Below are 19,656 nucleotides of genomic sequence, written 5' to 3'. Positions count from 1 at the left end.
TAACAACAACATTACAGTCCCATGGTAGTCCCAGCTACCAAAACTTCCCGAACTACATTGACCTGATTCCTGTTTAGCCCAGGATATGTAGGAAACCTTCGAAGCAGAGGTTCGGTCAAATATTTCAAAAAATGTTTCACACGGAGTAGTCAAACAAACGAAAATCGCTCATATCCGCTCACTTTATCTTTGCACGAAAACCTTGCATGTTTTCGAACAAAGAGGGGCAGCTGTGAGCACGTGATTTTTGTTTCCACGACAATTACTCCAAAAGAAATCGAAAAATAAAACAAATTGTCTTTGTGTATAATTTTGAGAATTTGCGTGGCATTTTTTGATAGTTATTTGTAGTTTTTGTCTTTGATTGTTTATTTTATTAATTAAAAATACAAAAATATGTTGCATGTAAATTTAGGATCTTATTCTACTATTAGGAATTAATTAAATCGTATTTGGTTTTTAAATGAATAAAAATCACAAAAATATTATTTTTTTTGTGGTAATTTTGTCATTTTTATCGTTTAATGGTTGATTTTGTTTAATTAATATATGATAATGTGTGTTAATTATTGCTAAGAATCAATTAATGTCTGTGTGATATAATTTTAATTTTATAATTTTTTGTAAATTCGGAATTTAAACTAGGAATTAAAAAGGAAAAGAACAAAAAATAGAAAAAGGAATTTGAACTGGGCCATTCCCTTTTGGTCCAAAATCAGGCCCAAACAAGACCTATACCGGGCCCAAACCATCAGCTCTCAAAAGACGCCTCAGACGACGTCGTTTTGAGACCGACGCATCTCGACCGTGCATCCATCCTCATCCAACGGTCCACGATCTCACCCTATAACCCGACTTGCTTACCCGGGTCGACCCAGCCCCTCATTAAAACCAAACGACCCCGTTTCTGCACCAAACAACCCCGTCTCGTCCTTCACCAATTAATCCGAGCCGTTAAGATCATTCGATCTGACGACTCAAATTAATTGTCGTGTTTAATATACCCAAAAATCCCCAAACCCCTTTTACCCATTTCATTCCCAAACACCCCCCCTTTGTCTCTGAAAGAGGCAAACCAAACAACCTCGGAACCCTAGCGCCGCCACCTTACCCCATCGCCTGAAACCCGGCGGCATCGACACCGCCGGTCACCAGATTAACACCCCTAAACCATCTGACCACCCCCGTTCCAAATATGTTACTCCCTTGTCTCAAATCTTCCCCCATCGTCTCGAATCTTCATTTGAAGATTCGAGCCAAACCTCAACTTATACCAACCTATCCCAAATGCACACCAGTTACTCCCCTGACCTCCCCCGTGACCAAACCAAGCCTGGTTTGGTTCGAATCGAACCAGAAAAGCTCGAACCCCTAATCTGAGCCCCAAGAACCCTAGAAATCCAAAAACCAGGAATTTGTCCAAATTGGCAGAGGTTTGAGGTTCTAATAGACCTTAGTCGAATTGTTCTCTGTTGAGAACACTTGATTAAGGTCCATTCGACCTCAAAAAGGTCGAGTCTGAGTTCAGACCTGGGTCATCTAGATTACTCGAGATATTCTTTTTCCCTTTTCCGTTTGATCTATTTTTGTTTGTTTATTTTGTTGTTCATTTGTTGTTTAGAATGATTTTATTTCCAACTTCTTTTTCTTCTCCAAATCAGACCTTTTATTTGGTCGGAATTGTCGTCTGTTCATTGATAGGTGTGTGTGTTTAAACTATATAATCGATTGGAATAAGTTTGATCGATTAATTAGTCTCTAGGGTAATTCATTATTTTGTCAGTACAACTTGAATCACCTATGTGTACTGTTCGATTCTAATTGTTAGCTATTGACTTATATGTTGTAATTTGTATAGTCGATTGGATAAATGTCGTCAATTAGTTTTAACAGGTCGGGTTGTTAGAAACCCGCAAATTGTCCAGTTTAATGGTATGTCAGTTTAATACTAATATAAACTAATGAATAAAATAGGGATCAATAGTGGAATTGATGATATGATTAAGTGCCTTTAGTGGCTGGAAATCAGAAAGAGCATGGGGCTTAATTTTAAATAGAAATGACTAGTTAAAGACCGACAGATTCTTTTTGAATTAACTAGTGAAAAAGGGTACTACTTGAGTTGGCTTAGTGACTTTACTGGTGGGAAATCAGGAACAACATGGGTTCAATGATAAAAAGGTAGAAATGCACATAAGGAGGGAATAAAAACAGGCTGAAATGTTTGAATAAAGGAGGGCCAGCTCTAGTCTTTAAAGGGGACTGATTTCGGACAAGAGGAAGAGTTTTTTAGAACCTAAGGGAGCCTATCTTGAAACTAAAAGAGAGAGCTCATTTCTGGACTTCAATCCTAGGTAGACAATAAACAAAAAGAAAAACCTCTGTTGCTCCATTGAAGCTGAAAAATTCTGCTTTTCTTCACTTTTTTTTGTTTGAAATCAGCATTAACTGCAATTGTTCTATTGAAACTTAGGCTTCTTTCTTTGAGTGTCCGAAAATCAGAAACTGTTGTTCCACTGTTGTTTCGGATTCACCTATTTCTGCCTGTGATTAACATTGGTATTTTCGGGTCTCAACTGAGCCTCCTGAGTCTGTTTTGTTTGTATATTGAGTACTGTTTCATTGAGTTATTTCTAGTTTGTTCACTGGGGTGTATTCTGTTTGGTTGTTACTGCTGCTGTTGCTGATTGCTGTTTACTGCTGTTGCTGCCAGCTGATTTTCTTTTTCTTTCTTGTTCGTTGTGTTACAACATCCAGGTACACTCTTATCTCCATTTTAATGTGGCATCTTGGTTCAAGTGTATAAATGATCCAGAAAGTCAATGACAAGGAATTTTTGTTAATCTGAACCTATTAGGAATTATTGTAGTTTAATACCCCATTTAGATTACTTATGTTGTCAAGAACTATATTGAACTGCTAGACCGATTTTGTTTGTTTTGGCTAATTTTGGGTTAAGTTAACAATTAACTTGGGTTTAGTTTTCACATTGATAGTGTAATGCATGATCTTAGCAGGTTCCTGGGTGTATTCGAATGAACTGCATGAGATTGTATTTGAACTAAAAAATGGATTTCGAGTTTAGTTAGATCATGTGAATTATTGGACTGTTAAGTATTAGATCCTCTTTTGTAATTTGTCGTTAAACGATTGTATGGTTCGTAATAAATTAGCAGGCAGTCAGAACAGCGTGAAGCAATTGATTATGTTATCATATGTCAAGCCCAAGTTAAGTATTAGACTAGTAAGTTTAGTTCGAGCTAGTATCAAACTAGTTTAGCCTGTGCTGAGTAATCAATCTCTAGTAGGAATAAATAAATACACATCATTATTCCTTGCGTTCAATTATCAAGTGCATATTGCAATAGCATTGAAATAACTGAGCATGCCGTCATTCCTTTTATTTTTGAAATCTGTTTAGTAAGAATCAAGGATCAGTAGCTAATTAAAAGCTTTGAAGTGGGCCTATTAAATACCTTTTTCGTTTTGGGCAAATTTTAAGGCCCGCGCTCGAACGGTTTTCATTAATGGATAGTTGTTTCAATTCATATTCTTTGGGCTTACTTTTGAGACCAATGGCACAGTTATTTCAAAACTATTGCTTTGCCCGTATTAGACCAGAAACATTTTAATTAGGATATTTTCTTTTTTTTTTCTTAGAGACAAAACACACAAAAAAAAATCATAGCTGCTTTTAGGCTTGCCTTTTGTTTTTTTTAAAATAAATGAGGCGAGCCTCGCCAAACAAAGCCGCACAAACTGCAGGGCCCTCAATAGATGTTAATAATTACTTAGATTTCGGGAGTGGCCATTTAGCGAACTTCACGGCTTTGCCCAAAGATAATAACGCGTTAGACTCTTTAGACGCGATTTTAATTAAATTACATGCTTCAATTCGGGTGCGCATTTATGTGACCCAAATCCAAATCTCAACGGAGTCGGAATGTATTAACAACCACGGGCGCATTGATTGTGACACGGTTCGAAATACATTTTCACGACGGTGCAATTCCATAAAAAATAAATAATAATAAAAGCGGTTTAAACCTAATAAAAGCACACAAGTTATAACATGTATTAAAATCAGATATTTAGCCATTATAACAATTTAGCGACCGTGCTAGAACCACGAGATTCGGGGGTGCCTAACACCTTCTCTCGGATCAACAGAATTCCTTACTTAGAATTTCTGGTTCGCAAACTTCATTTGGAAAGTCGAATATTTTCCTCGAATTGGGATTCAAGATAAACCGGTGACTTGGGACACCAAAAGCCAAACCTTTCCCAAGTGGCGACTCTGAATTAAATAAATAATCTCATTTCGAATATTGTCACTTAAAATGGAAAAACTCCCTCACGCATTTATCCTTCGGGGTAGGTGCGCAAAAAGGAGGTGTGACAATACCGCGCTTTACTTTAACGGCTAAAACTCCGTTAAAGTGAAATGCGGTATAATACCGTATTTTATATAAAAAAATAACTTTTCTTTTACATTGTAGAAACGTATTTTGAGTCGAAAATATCGGCATTTAGGTTTCGGACTCTTCGTTTTAATTTATGTGATAAAGTTTGATCGTAGATCCACAATTTAACGAATAAAATAGAACTTCTAAAATTTATAATCATAAAGTATATCATGGTTAATAAGATATTTAAAACTTGTGATATTAAATCTTTTATAACATTTTTTAGTTGAAAAAACTTATCATTAAAAATTAAATGCAAAAGTTAAGTTGAATTATTTTAAATTTAAAAAGTTATTATTCTTAGAACAAACTAACAGAATATTGCCCGCATAAAATTGGAGGGAGTATTTATTTACTAACTATAACTGGAATTTTGTATACGACTTATAGCCTGTTTGGCCAAGTTTTTTTTTTTTGGCTAAAAGTATTTTTTTTTTTTTTGCCAAAAACACTTTTGGCCAAAAATTAAGGTGTTTTGCCAAGCTTTTGGAAGGAAAAAAAGTGCTTTTGAGGAGAATCAGTAGTTTTGGAGAAACAAAAAAAAGTAGTTTCTCTCCAAAAACACTTTTTTGAGAAGCACTTTTGAGAAAAATACACTTAGAAGCAGTTTTTTAAAGCTTGGCCAAACACTAATTGCTGCTCAAAAGTGCTTTTCAAACTAATTAGCCAGACACAAACTGCTTCTCACAAAAAATACTTTTTGAGAAAAACACTTTTGAAAAAAAACACTTCTCAAAATAAACTGATTTTTGCAGCTTGGCCAAACGGGCTATTATTAGATTGAACAAAAGAAGCTTGCCCTTTTAAGTATTTACTTTAATTAATCAACTTTTAATCCATCATTTACACTGTTTTTTATGGTTTGCGAACAAAGCTGATAAAGAGCCCGTTTGACTTAGCTTATTTAGAGTAGCTGATAATCATTAGCTGCTGAAAAGTATTTTTAAGTGCTGAAACTGATTTAAAAAATAAGCAGTTACATGTTTGTGCTGAAATTAATAATAAGCAGCTGAAGAACTGGACATACAAAGAGTTTTGTTAGAATTATTTTAGGGATTGAATAGTAAATATTTTGGTCAAATCTAAAGTGTTTATAAGCTGAAATTTGATAAGTTGAGAGAGACCAACTTATGACTTTTTGCTTACTTTTGACTTATAAACACTTAACTTATAAGCATTTTTATCAAACACGTAGATAAACCAAAAAGTATTTATAAGCCAATTTAATCAGTTTATAAACTTAGCCAAACACCCTCTAAAAATTGTATCTTTAGAAAGCGGTGAAAATCATTGCTCATAGAACTCAAGCTGACTGTAGGGAGCCTACATATAACAGGTATTGGACCGTGGAATATAGCCAATAGCAGAGTCTGCAACTGTTTGGATAATCTTCCTGTGTATTACTATGACTTTTGACAACTCGAAATCCTCTTTTTGACTTTTTTTTTTCCTTTCGCACAAATCTCCATGATCTCTTTTCCCTAACATGCTCACTACTACTAAAATATAATTTTCATGAAAATAAGTAATTTTATTATTTATTTTTTCTTATTTGGTTGATGAATTAAATATTCTTTTCGAAAAATTAGTACTTTAAGTATCACTGAATATTTCCTCACACTTAGTTTTTTGCATAACAACGATATCAATTTATCGTACTCTATTGTAAGTGACAATTTAATATGACACTGAGCAGGTAAACTGTAATCCACAGAGTTATTCTCCATCACAACCTCACCCCCCAATTTAATGAAACTCTTATTCTACGTTGTTCAGACATAATGAAAAAATGCTGGAGAATTTAAGAACAATAAACGTTTCAACAAGAGTTAAAAATTTTTTTGAATGAATTTCTATACAATCCTAACCTCTTTATATAGGAAATGACTAGCCGAGATTTTTTTTTATATTGGTATAGCGCCCAAAAAGTTGGCACTATACGCTTTTGAATTATTGAAGTCAGGAATTATTGGTGGGGCAAGGAAAAAGAAGTATAACGCCACTATATCTGGCGCTATACATTAATGATGTATGTATAGCGCCAGGTATTGTGACGCTATACCTGGACGTGTCAGATTTTATAGTATAGTGCCACAATACCTGGCGCTATGCATTAATGATACCGTTACTGTTATTATATAGTATCAGGTATTATGGTGCTATATATAAAAATATAATTTTTTTTATCAATTACAAGAACTACATTTTGATTCCAGACTTCTAAAAATTGTATCTTTAGAAAGCGGTGAAAATCATTGGTCATAGAACTCAAGCTGACTGTAGTGAGCCCTACATATAACATGTATTGGACCGTGGAATATAGCCAATAGCAGAGTCTGCAACTGTTTGGATAATCTTCCTGTGGATTACTATGACTTTTGACAACTCGAAATACTCTTTTTGACCTTTTTTTTTCCTTTCGCACAAATCTCCATGATCTCTTTTAACATGCTCACTACTACTAAAATATAATTTTCATGGATATGAGTAATTTTATTATTTTTTTTATTTGGTTGATGAATTAAACACTCTTTTCGAAAAATATTTTTTAGTGTTTGGTTAGAGAGCGAAAAATATTATTTAGAAAAATAATTTTTTATGTTACTCTCCTCAACCCCGTTCACTCAAGTCCCCACATTTTCTGTGCTCTCTCTCCCCTCTCCCAAATATTCAATGTTTTCAAGACTCTATTTTCTTCACAAATTTAATTATTCTTCTAAAAATTCACACATACCTAAAAGAATTAATATTTTGTTTTACTTGTTATGTAAAAACAACACTGAAATTTGTGCTTCATAACTAAAAAAAAATATGTTGAAAAAGAAAGTATTCTTTCTATAAAATAAAAATAAAGTACTCATTTTGTTAAAATAAATTTTGAATATTCTTTTTGTTGAAACGACGAAAGAAAATACTTTTTATTACATTATTTTGTTGAAATAAAAGAAAATATTTTTTTATTTCATAAAAAAAAAAATACTCATTTGTTGATGAAAAACAAAGTACTCTATCTATAACATGAAAATAAAATAGTATTAATAATACTTCTATTAAGGGCGGGGCGAGGCGAGGATGGACATGGGTTGGGGTTGGGGGTGGGGGTGCGGGGTGGAGATGAGGAATAAGGTGAGAAAGGTTAAAAAAGAGTTTTGTAAAATATTTTCCCTTCTCCTGATAAGGAATTTTTTTTCCTCTCCAATTGATAGAAAATGTCATGAAAATATTTTTTAAAATATTTAAATCAAATAAATATGAAAAAAATATGGAGAGAGTACTAAATATGGAGAAATTTCAAAAAAAGTTACTAAATCCAGGCAACAATATTCCCAAATCTAGTACTACTACTATCAAAACAAGGAAATATTACTCCCAAAAAAAATAATAAGGAAGTTAAAGAACCTCGTGCAATTAGAATTTGATAAATAGATCCTAATCCATTGGCAGCACAAAAGCATCCGACTGTCCATATAACTTAAAGGATCTGAATTTAGACAGGAAATCACTAGATATGTGAATGGGGGAACTAAACCAGGGTTGACAGGAATACGACTCTTTTGTTCCTTAAGTATGGATACAGCAACAATATAGTATAATCTTACAAATAGGGTCTGGAAGGATAGTGTGTAGAAAATTTTATCACTACTTAGAGGGACGAGAGGTTATTTCCGATAAATTTCTAAGACAAGAAGATGAAAAGAGACAATAAAACAATAACATCAATAGAAGCCCGAAAGATAGTACCATCGACCTAAGAATAAGAAAAATAAATGAAAAAAACAATATCAATAATCAGTAACAATGGCAAGGTACTAGAAAATTGGAGTCGAAAAATAGTATGAACATAACATATACCACTAACATATTAAAACAAGACACTGCTAGTCTTACACCCAGTACGGAGTAGGAAAAATGATTAACTACCTACTAACCTTCAACCCCAATGCTCGACTTCCTATCAAGGGCCATGCCCTCGGTGAGTTGGAGTAGTGTCGTGTCCTACCTGATCACTATATAGATCCCCAATACTTCTTAGGCCGCCATCTACCTCTTCTCATATCCGCCAAGGCCAACCGCTCGCACCTCTTTACCAGGGCATCTAGGCTTCTCATCTGCACTTGCCCGAACCATCTAACCCTCGCTTTCCGCATTTTGTCTTCCATGGGAGCCACGCTCACCTTAGCCCGAATATCTTCATTTATAATCTTATCCAACCTAGTATGCACGCACATCCATTTCAACATCTTCATTTCTACTACTTTTATTTTTTGGATACGAGAATTCTTGACTGGCCAATACTCTGTGGTTCGGTATAGATAAAGTGACACAAATCAATTTGACAAAACTTTGTTCTTCAATATGGAGAACAATCATAAGCTATGCGTTGGGAGGTAATAACTTTAGGAATACTTCAAATTTGGTCTTCTTAATCTTGGAAAGACCATTTTGTCTAGTTGCTCCCAAAAGATTGGCCAATAGCCGATAGGAATTCTTTTTTTAATACGCACATGCATTTCTTTTCCATTGAGGACAAATCACATGGTAATAATAAAAAATTATCCACTCAATGATGATGCGGGCTCAATTCAGTAGGATTTAATTTATAGTATATACTAACAGTGTAATTTAATTTTTGCCTAGTAGTGTATTTTTAAAATTGTTACACTGTTAGAGCACATGAAGCTAAACTAATCTCAGACTCACCACTGTTCAAAAACAAATCTTTACCCAATAGGGTGTATAGCAAACATTAGTTTTGTCGTTACAATTCTAACCTTCTCCTTCATTCTCCATGGGAGAATTTCCCGCCTAGCTTTTTTAATCGTTCAATTGGAATATCTTGAGTTTTCATGCTTTCTTAAACATATATACTCCTCTTTGTCTAATCAATTGAGATAAGAGTGTGAGAATACATCGGCTTGTGACATGAACGTCCAAATGTACACAAGAGAGTCGCCAATAGTATATGTAGATATTCAAAAGTAAAAATTTCAAATCCCTTTAACTTTGATCATATATGTAGTAGGACTAGATCTCAGCTTAATTCTGCATTTACCTTATTTATCTCATAGCTATCTTTGCACACATTTCATGCACATCTATAAAGTGGGGAGTACTTCAGAATGTATGCATATAGTGGGAAGTACTTCACAGTGAATACATATAGCAGGTTAAGCTGATCACAGCTTTACTACCTCAATATCATCCCAGGGTAACTTGACAAGTTTAGTTATCAAAAGGAGTGGCACAAATTTGGGATTTCTTTTTAAAATGGCATGAAGGTGGAAGGTAATAATTAATGACGGGCCGATTTATAGCCCCAACCATGGGCACGTGAACCCATGGTTTCACTGTCAAATTAGGTATTTTATGTGCGTATTTTGTAGACTTAGTCTAAGATTATCTGTTGGCCCTCCTGCTCCAAAAAAAATTGAATAGTGCACTTGGTTGAATATTATATTATTTACCTTGAGGAAACAAGGATTTTCCCACTTAATATTTTTTTTAGTGGTGCACCCATATTCAAGAAATAAACGAACCCTAAAACCACTGAACACTGGATTTCTGGATCACAAACCAGATTCAGCAAGAGCTGAACTGTTTTAATGTTAATATGAAGTGAGGGTTCTTCATTTGTCAAAAATTGGATTATCAATTGAAATGCTCCATCCAAGTATTCTTTCAGAAATAATATTCACTTCATCAGGAGTCCCCTACATATATATTGCTCCAATAATGTACACTTTCCCTAAATAAGAGGAACAAAGGTACATAATCTCACATCTTTAATGTTGCTTAGAATGATGAGAAATAAAAGACTTAAGGGGGGAGGAGATACAAACATTCATGAATAGTAAAGAACCCGAACCAGCTTCTATTCCTGAGAATCAAGTGTCAATTGTCTTGTTCAAATTAAAACACAGGTTTAAGGATGGAATTTGTATATAAACTTTGCCCAAGAGTATAACTAGTTAAGCTGCATGGGCCACCTTCGTGTGTGGTAAAGAACTAGAACCAGCTTCTATTTTTCCCAAGAATCGAACATTTAATTATCATATAAGCTTTCTGTCAAACCAGCTCCAATTATGAGTAGTAAAAGAACTCCAACCAGCTTCTATTTAGCTCCCCATTATATGAGTAGTAAAGAACTCAAACCAGCATTCTTTTTTTAGCTCCGATCCCAATTATATGAGTAGTAAGGAACTCGAACCAGCTTCCGTGTTAGCTCTAATTTTATGGGTGGTACAGAAGGTAAAATAGTTAGTTTTCCCCCATCTATTTTGTTAAATAAACCACTCTATAAGTCACAACTTTCTTTGACATTACTACTTGAATAGACAGAAAGAAAAAAATTGTCAGGAGAAATTTTTATTTCTAGTGGTATATGCTGACGCTGACTATGCAGGTTCCCTTGTGGATAGGAAGAGCACCTCAGGTATGACACACTTCCTTAGTTCATGTCTTGTGTCATGGACTACCAAAAAAAAAGCAAAATTCAATGGCCTTATCTACTGCTGAAGTGGAGTATGTTGCTGCTGCTTCATGTTGTGCTCAATTGTTGTGGATCAAACAACAATTATTAAACTTTGGAATGATGTTGGTTGCATCCCTATTCTTTGTGATAACATTAGTGGTATTAATATGACAAAGAACCCGGTTCATCATAAGAGAACTAAGCACATATATGTTAGAGACCATTTTTTGAGGAACAACTATGAGAACTGCTTGATCACTGTGGAGTTTTGTGCTACTGACAAGCAAATTGCTGACATTTTCACAAAAGCCTTAAGTAGAGATCACTTTGAGAGGAACAAGTTTGAATTAGGGATGATTAAGATCACCTAAAAGGACCAGTTCATGGTTTAACGGAAAAAGTGAAAAAATTAGTAAAAAAAGTGGTTAAAAAGTCTGTAAATTGTGTATAATTAGATTAAATCTTGCTCAGTCTCATACTTTCCATAGTATAGTTTTGTGCCATGTGTTAAAATGACTCATTAATCTCTAATGATATTTTCTCTATTTTGACAAATTTAGACTTACACAAGAGAATTATCAGTGAAGAACCTGGTTCATCAAGATAACACAATATGTTTTCTACACTCTGCATAATTTGAAATAACTATATTTGGATCATGAGCAGAGTCCTACCAAATACTAAAGTTCTTTTGAATTTATCTGTTACAAGTGAACCAGTTACGTTCAAGACTCTTGACCGTATTAAACTACCTAGATTCTTTTAAGTCTGTTACTCAGGGGGGAGAAAGTGGTTCTTCCGAAACTGAACATGTATCTTCTGATTTTAAAGTTTCTCCTGAGACAATTTCTAAAGTTGCTGCAAATTTGGAGAATAGATTTGTAGGATCTATAGTAGGTGTTGAGACTATAGAATCTGGAGAAGTTGGTGGTAAAAATGAAAAAGAAAATAAAAAGGAGAGCAAGGGTGCTAGGAGTACTGTGAGGGGAAATGTGACAAGAGTGTCTAATTCTTCACCCATTCCTGTGAGTTTAACCAAAGATGCAGGTGCAATGGTTGTTTGGGGAGATTAACCTGGTTCATCTGTAGCGGAAACCCTCGCAGACCTGCTGAAGAAAGTGACTGAAAGCTATAATCCAGCTTCTTGATAGAGTTATCAATGACACCAAAACTCATACCATTCTCTATGGCTTTATTCTCACAATTGTGTTTGCACATTTCAATGCACCTATGAAAAAGTGGGAGGTTAGTACAAGCATGGATCATTTTTGGGTTAATACTCTGCTTGCTTGCGATTATGAAATCAATATCACTCCTAAAGAACCTAGTTCATCCAAAAAGGTACCAGTGAATAGCAAGGTCAGAGCCTTGATGCAAGAAAATGGGGCTAAGGATGCTGAGATTGAAAGGCTGAAGAAGAGGTTGGTTAAGGTGGAGACTAAGGGAGATGCTTTCAGAACTGCGCTGGCAAGAGAAAAAGAGAAGAATGATGACATTCTTCAAGGTATACTGAAACTCCTCCAAGTCAAAAACCAAGCACCTAGTTCTTCCCGGCCTTAAGCCTCTTAGCCTAGTGTAGATCAACCAGTGACCTAATTCGGCACGTTTTGTTTCTTTTGCTCATGTTTTCAGTATTTTTATTTCTTCTTATTCTTTGTGGTAGAATCTTATCAATCATCAATGAAATTCACTGTTTTTGCTCTAACTGTTTGTTTATATTTCTATGATGGTTAAAATTCTTAGCTTGATCTATGATAATTAATCCATGATTGCATTTGAAGTAACCCCAGTGGCCATGAGTAAGCTTTAAAATCTGGTTATCTCACATTTTTATGCAACTTTTCAATGATGCAAAAGAGAAAAAATGTTATACTTTAAACAAGTGATGTTTATAACCTAATGTACCTGGTCCTTGATGATAAATGATATGATGATTAATTCATGATTGCATTTGAAGTTAGCCCTAGTGGCCATGAGTAAGCTTTAAAATCTGGTTATCTCACATTTTTTATGCAACTTTTCAATGATGCAAAAGGGGATAAATGTTATACTTTAAACAAGTGATGTTTACACTTTGAACAGTGATAGTACCTGGTCCTTGATGATAAGTGATAAAAAGGAAAAATGTTTCTAACATTGTGTTGATGTTGAACTGAGTTGAAACATGGCCTAAGCTTATGAAAAGCATAGAGTTTGTCATCATAATAAAGGAAAAATTTGTTGCCCCAAGTAAAGGTTAGTTTTGAAAACTGACAAAGGAACTCAGGCATGAACCAGGTCCATCCCTCCAGGTCCATCCTTCAGGTGCACAAAAACGGGCATATTCGAGCATGTGGGATGCACGCGAAGGAGAGAAGCTTAACTTGGTGTATTTAATATCTCCTGATCGAAAATGTTGCATAATTGATAAGGAGAAGGACTCCTTACTCAAAAAGAACGCTATCCAAGATAGGGAAGGAATTAGAAGTTGAAATCAAATAGAACTTTTCCTTGGACTTTCCATCAAGGAAGAGTTGCATCAGAACTCTAGTTATTTCTTCATCTACTAACTCTATAAATTGCAAGATATTCTCACATTACAAGTGTTGCACAAAAACACAGAAATTAAATGTGAATTGAGAGGAAAATAACAAGGCTTTTTGCAAGCAGTTCGTGTGTGATTCAAGTGTGCAAACCTGAAGCTACATGAACCAGATTGAAAAACCAGCTCCATAAAGAGTTTTATGTGTCTTTCTTTATTTCTAGTTCAATTGTAGTAGGTGTTTTCATATTGTACCTTTCAGCTTTATCTAGAAGCAATTGTAATAGGTACTTTGAGTATTCAATTTAGAGTTAACTTGAAGTTGTCACAACAGTTAGATGTTAGTTGCTACAACAGGATTAGAGGTAATCCTTAGGTTTACACAGAGTTTTGTAAATGCTATTTTGGCTCAGTGATTTAGTGAAGTGTTGGGAAAAATTCTACTGAGTAGTAGGTCGTGTTTTTTTTTTACCTTTTAAGCCGAGTGTTTTCTACGTAAAAATACTTGTGTTCCTTACTTTTTACTTTTATTATTCCGTAAGTAGTAGAAGGAACACATAGAAGAACTAGGTCCTTCCATAATCAGGTTAAGCGAAAAATTGGTCACCACACAAATCACCCTCTTGTGTGGTATTGAAATATAAAACAACAGACAGTATGTGGTAATGACAACAACAATAACAAACACAGTATAGTTCCACAATCGGGAAGCTGCGTGGTAACTTCTAATAAATTTCCTTTTCATAGTATTTTAACAATGTTAATGATCTCGAGGGCTACCTGAACCACCATCCAACCAGCATATGATAAGCACTGACCAATGAACTAAACACAACCCCATGTACTATTCAGCATTTTCTCTAGAGAAGTAATTTTATCTGCAGAAAAATTGCTTCCTTTTAAAAGGGGAAAGCCTTTGTATAGAGTGATTATTGTGTCACCTCCAATACTTGCTATGGTTCCCAGAATTTTTGCCATGCCATCCGTCCTCTTAAAGTGCACTTCTTCTAGCCTGAGATATACAACAGGCATACACTTTATATTGATGAATTAGTATGAAATAATACCCTATAAAGTTGCTGCCATGTGACAAGGAGGTCACATGTTCGAGCCGTGGAAACAACCGCTTGTAGAAAGGCAGGATAAGGCTGCGTACAATAGACTCTTGTGATTCGGCCCTTCCCCGTAACCTGTGCATAACGAGAGCTTAGTGCGCTGGCTGCCCTTTTTAGTATGAAATAATACAAGAATCAACAGTTACAGCTAGTGGTCTACATGGTATTTTATAAACAGCTAGTATATCATACCTCAGAACAGAAGCCATGACAAAAGTAAATGCAGGAATTGAGTTAGGTATAGCTGATCCAATTGTAGGTGATGTATAATACATCCTTAAGATATAGAGTCCTTGGTTTGTTGTGATTCTGTGTGAAGCAGGAAACGGAACATCGTCATTAGAGCCAAGTGAAAACTTTTGTAAGTAGAACAGAGGTTATGTGGTCCCGCAGGACAAGCATTAGATAAAATTCGAAAGAAGATTAGCGTGACTCTTGGACAAGGATGACATGCACAAATCGACGTCAAATTTTTTTTCCGGAACAAGACCTATAGGGTATACGGTTCGAGCCATAGAAGTACCCGCTATATATATATATTACTTGCATTAGAATAGGTTGTCTATATCACACCTTTGGGATACGGCTCTTTATATCACACCCCTTGGATGTGACTCTTCTCCGGGCGTGAACTCGGGGATATGCCTTGTATACTAGTATAGACTGCCCTTTAAAGAGAGAGATTTTGCGCGTGGTTAAATGCTACTTGCTTACCCCAAAAAACCAAGGAGGAAAAACTGAAGCAATGGGGAAAATGTGAGGGGTGGTCTTTCCTTCCTGTATAAACAAGAACATAAGAGCAGAAAGTCAAATCCCAAACAAAAAAAGAAAGCATTAAAAAGACAAAGGAAAACACATTCGTAGGTGTGGAATGGAAATTATTACTCACTTTTCAAGAAAATAAGCAAAAGGTCCTAAAAAAAATAAAGCAGTAATATTTCTATAAACTAAGGGGTGTTTGGTATTAGGTACAAGGGTGATATAAACATTTAATACCATCTTAATATTTTGTTTGGTTAACAAACCAGGTATAAGTTATCCCGGTGTTAATTTTAACACCGAGATAACTTACGATTTATAGAAGGTGAGGTAATTAGCACTGGTATGACTTATATCTTTCTTCTTATAAATTATGCAATTGTCATTCTTAATACAACATACCAAACAATAAATAAACAACAATCCTAACATAACTTATCCCAATATAACTTATACTGGCATAACTTATACCGGTATAAATCGTATTCTAACCAAACGACCCCTAAGCAAACAATTTTGCTGACACCAATATTAAGAGCAATTTTTGAGGAAATGTAAAAGCCTGCAGCGAGAAACACCACGACAAACAATACTGCAAGACGCTTCAGTTTCTAGAGGTAACACTTTTTGGTTCCATATCTTTGATTCTCGTAAATTCCCCTAGCTTTAGATCCTAATAACTAAATGTAGGTACTAGTTGCTTTACATTATATACAGTCAAGACCTCTCAATAGTATTTCTATTTAAAAAATTCAAGTTTTCTCGGAACCAATCTTTTATGTTATATTATAATATACATCCTCTATAATAGCACTTTACTATAGCATCTAAAAAATATCAGAACAAACGCGATTATTATAGAGAAGTTTGACGATAGACAATAATACGGTGAATAATGCTATCGAAAGAAGAAAATGTATGTATTTAAACTTGCTATGAGCAGTGCATAAATATAATATCATCCATGTGTGTTTACCTTGAAAAATGTGAGCAACAATCAAAAGTGATTTGTGGTTTTAAAGATATGTGGTTTATTCCAATACTAGTGAATATACAAGTAATATTAGGTTTAAGTAATAAGAATTGATGAATCAAACCAGTGTTGTTAGAGCAACGGGGACCTCGAGCTCGATTATCTCGGGGGCCTCGAGGTGTGTTAAGATCAAATAAAGTATGAACAATAAAGTAAAAACAATAAAGATGAAGAACAATTGTGGAGCACGAGAAAAGCAGAGTAGAATGTTCTATTGCAGCGAATGAGATGATCTTTATAAATGATTGGGGTCCCCTTTATATAGGAGGAGAAAATCTCAATATAGTGCATTCCTAATTGTGGTAAAGAATTCTATTGGTACAACTGTATAACAACCTAGTACGAGCTCGTACCAATTCGTACAAATCTTATCCTTAGATATTTATGCCTTTAAGAAATTCCCGCTCTTGAGTGTCATCGAAATGGAATTCCCTCGATGTAGGTCGTGCCAGGCATTCGATTTGCTCCCTCGAGGTGTGTGTTTTTCAGCCGGGCCTGACTCCCACTTCAAATTGGGCTCCTTGATTTTGACCGCATACAAACGTGTAATGTGCATATATTTTTATATTTGGCATATGCTCTCCATGTAAAGTCTCCCGCGAGACTTGCTTTTATCTATATTCGTATGATTTGTTGATAGAAATACAAGAAAATTATTGTTTAGTCCCGTTAGGTAGCCAATCCTGGGTGCATTTTCTTTTCCCTAAGTCAACAATGATCGGACATTCCTTCCACAGCTTTAACATATGTTTTTATTTTTTATTTTTATAATGATGTTGTCTAGCTCTAGCCACATTGGATATCTGCTAGCTCCCTTGAGGTGTGTGTTTTTCATCCGGGCCCGACCCCCACTTCGAGTCGTCCGGACTCGGACTCATAGCTCAATTTAAGACTTCGAAATTGGCTCCTTGATTTTGACTACAGATAGTCCCCACGTTTCTTAGAATGAAATGATATGAAACGACTTGAATTCCCGATGTCCTTTATGATGGCATCACTCTTATAACGTAAGCGTTGAAATAACCGAAGCGTCCTGTCGGTTCTCTTTCCCAAAAGCATTAAATGCACGCCAGAGCCGGTCGTCCATCAATATTAATGAACTGTCGCCGTCTTCCTCTATATATACTCATTAAGAACTTTTCCACCTTGCAACACCTATTTTCCTCTATACGTTTCCTTTTCACCACCAGTTCCTCTGTCGTATTAGCTCAAAACCTCGCAGGTTTATTCATTTCTTCCTTTTTTTTCTAAAAACCCGATGGCAAAAAACTTCCAAGTCCGTTCCTCCGAAAGAAGGAACCTCCACTTCTACTTCCCGTCTGACTGGTGGTAAACCATCGGCGCTTCATGAGATCGCATCGAGCAATTTTTCTTTCAAAAAGGACTTTATAGTCGAGGACACTCTCGACGTCCCCGACTGTCGAGAGCATGCATCGAGATACATAAGGTCAATTGAGAAAAAAACACCTCGATGTTGTGAGGAGAGAGTGTAAATGGGAAGAGAAGGTCGTTCTGCAAATACCTTCTCGTGAGGAGGACATCACAACTTACGTAGAGGGGTTCCTGAGTGTGTATAAATACTCCTTTACGTTGGGACCCCTCGACCCACTCGTGCTTGAACTCTGACGAATATATCAAGTCACCCTCGGCCAGATTCATCTGTCCTTTTGGCGAATCAAAATAATGATGAGGTTCTTCATCGAAAAGGCCGGTCTCGAGTTCACCCTCAGCCACCTCATCCGATTATATCGACCTCAATATTTATGAGGTTTAATCAAACTCCAACGCCGATCAACCAAATCCTTCTTTGCCAGTAACGACGAAGATAAGGATCGAGGTTGGATGAGTCGGTTCATCCGAGTGAGGACCGTCGATGTTATTACTAAGGAGTTCCTGCCGTTCCCTGAGAAATGGAACTTTGAACGTGAGTGGAATTATTTGCTTTAATTCATTTCCATAAATTTGGCTAAACTTCGCATAATAATTCCTTTCTCTTTTTCTCAGCGGTCCCGTGGATGCCTAAAGGACTGGGTTCGCAAACTAGCTGCTACTTCATCATACGACAAATGCAAGTGGCGGGACTTGTCGAAGGGCAAGTAGAAAGCGAAACACCACGGTACGCGTCATAATGTTTCTTTCCTTATTAAGAATGTCTTTCTTAATGTGACCTGATTCCTCTATTGCAGGTATTGGTGAGTTCTTCGAAATGAGGCCGCCCCCTCCCAGGGAAAAAGTAGGATCTTCAGCCCCAAAGCCAAAGAAGGATAACAAGATAAAAAGGTCCATGAAGAGCGAGGACACTCAAAGCCAAGCAGAGCCCGCTCGGAGGGGAAAGAAAAGCGTCATCATCAACGTTGATATTTACTCGGTCCACCAGTTCATGGACGATGTTGGTGACAAGATTGAGGGTTCGACGTTGGTGACTCGAACCAGGAAATCTTCCGAGGCTATCAAACCTGCTGAGATTGGGGGTCCTAGCCTCGAGGAAGGAACTTTAAAAGAAAAAGGGGATGAAGGCCCTACATCACATGACGTGGTAACTGTTTCTCAAACTTCTGGAAATATTCCAAAGGGAGCGAGCTTCGAAGCTCCTTTGCCTGAATAGAGCGCCTCGAGTGATCTTCCCAAGGCCATGACAACAGGTCATTCCCCGTCATTTTCGGCCTTCTCCGAGAATGCTATTGGGGATGCTCAGAATTTGAAGACGTCTGAGTTAGGTGGAGTCCCGAGTGAAAATGATCCTTTCCAGGGTTGCTTTGCTGGGGTCGATGAGGCCGACCTAGCGGATGCGAGCTCAATATTCAAGGACGCTCAATGTCTTTTCTCAATTGTAAGTTTTTAATGGTACTGTAATTTCTCCAATGCCATACTTTTCTTCTTTGTTCTAATCGATCATTCCCTTCCTTTCTATAGGCCTTCAACAAATTGAAGACCGGGTTGTGTCATTGTAAAGCCAAGTTGCGTAGAGCTTAGAATGAGGAGAAAACCCTTAGGCTTCTCCTTGACAAAAATGAGGAAGAACTGAAGCATCTTCAATTGGAGTTGACCAAAGCTCGTGAATACGAGAGTGAGTTAGAAAAGCAGGTAACCTCTGTTCTGAAAAAATACTGGCTACCTCTCCCGTCTTGGAGGCTAATACTTCAATGTCTCAGTTGCAGCAAAAGTTAGATATGATTGAGCAGCTCCGAGGTGAGGTAGATCAAGTTCGAGCCGAGTACAATAAATGGAAGGCGAAGATGGACACCCTTGTTGTGGCTAAAAATGATGCACTGGCGAAGGTATCGGCCCTC

This window comes from Nicotiana tabacum, chromosome 8 (assembly GCF_000715075.1).
Source record: "Nicotiana tabacum cultivar K326 chromosome 8, ASM71507v2, whole genome shotgun sequence".
Taxonomy (NCBI): domain Eukaryota; kingdom Viridiplantae; phylum Streptophyta; class Magnoliopsida; order Solanales; family Solanaceae; genus Nicotiana; species Nicotiana tabacum.
This window is presented reverse-complemented; position numbering follows the sequence as displayed.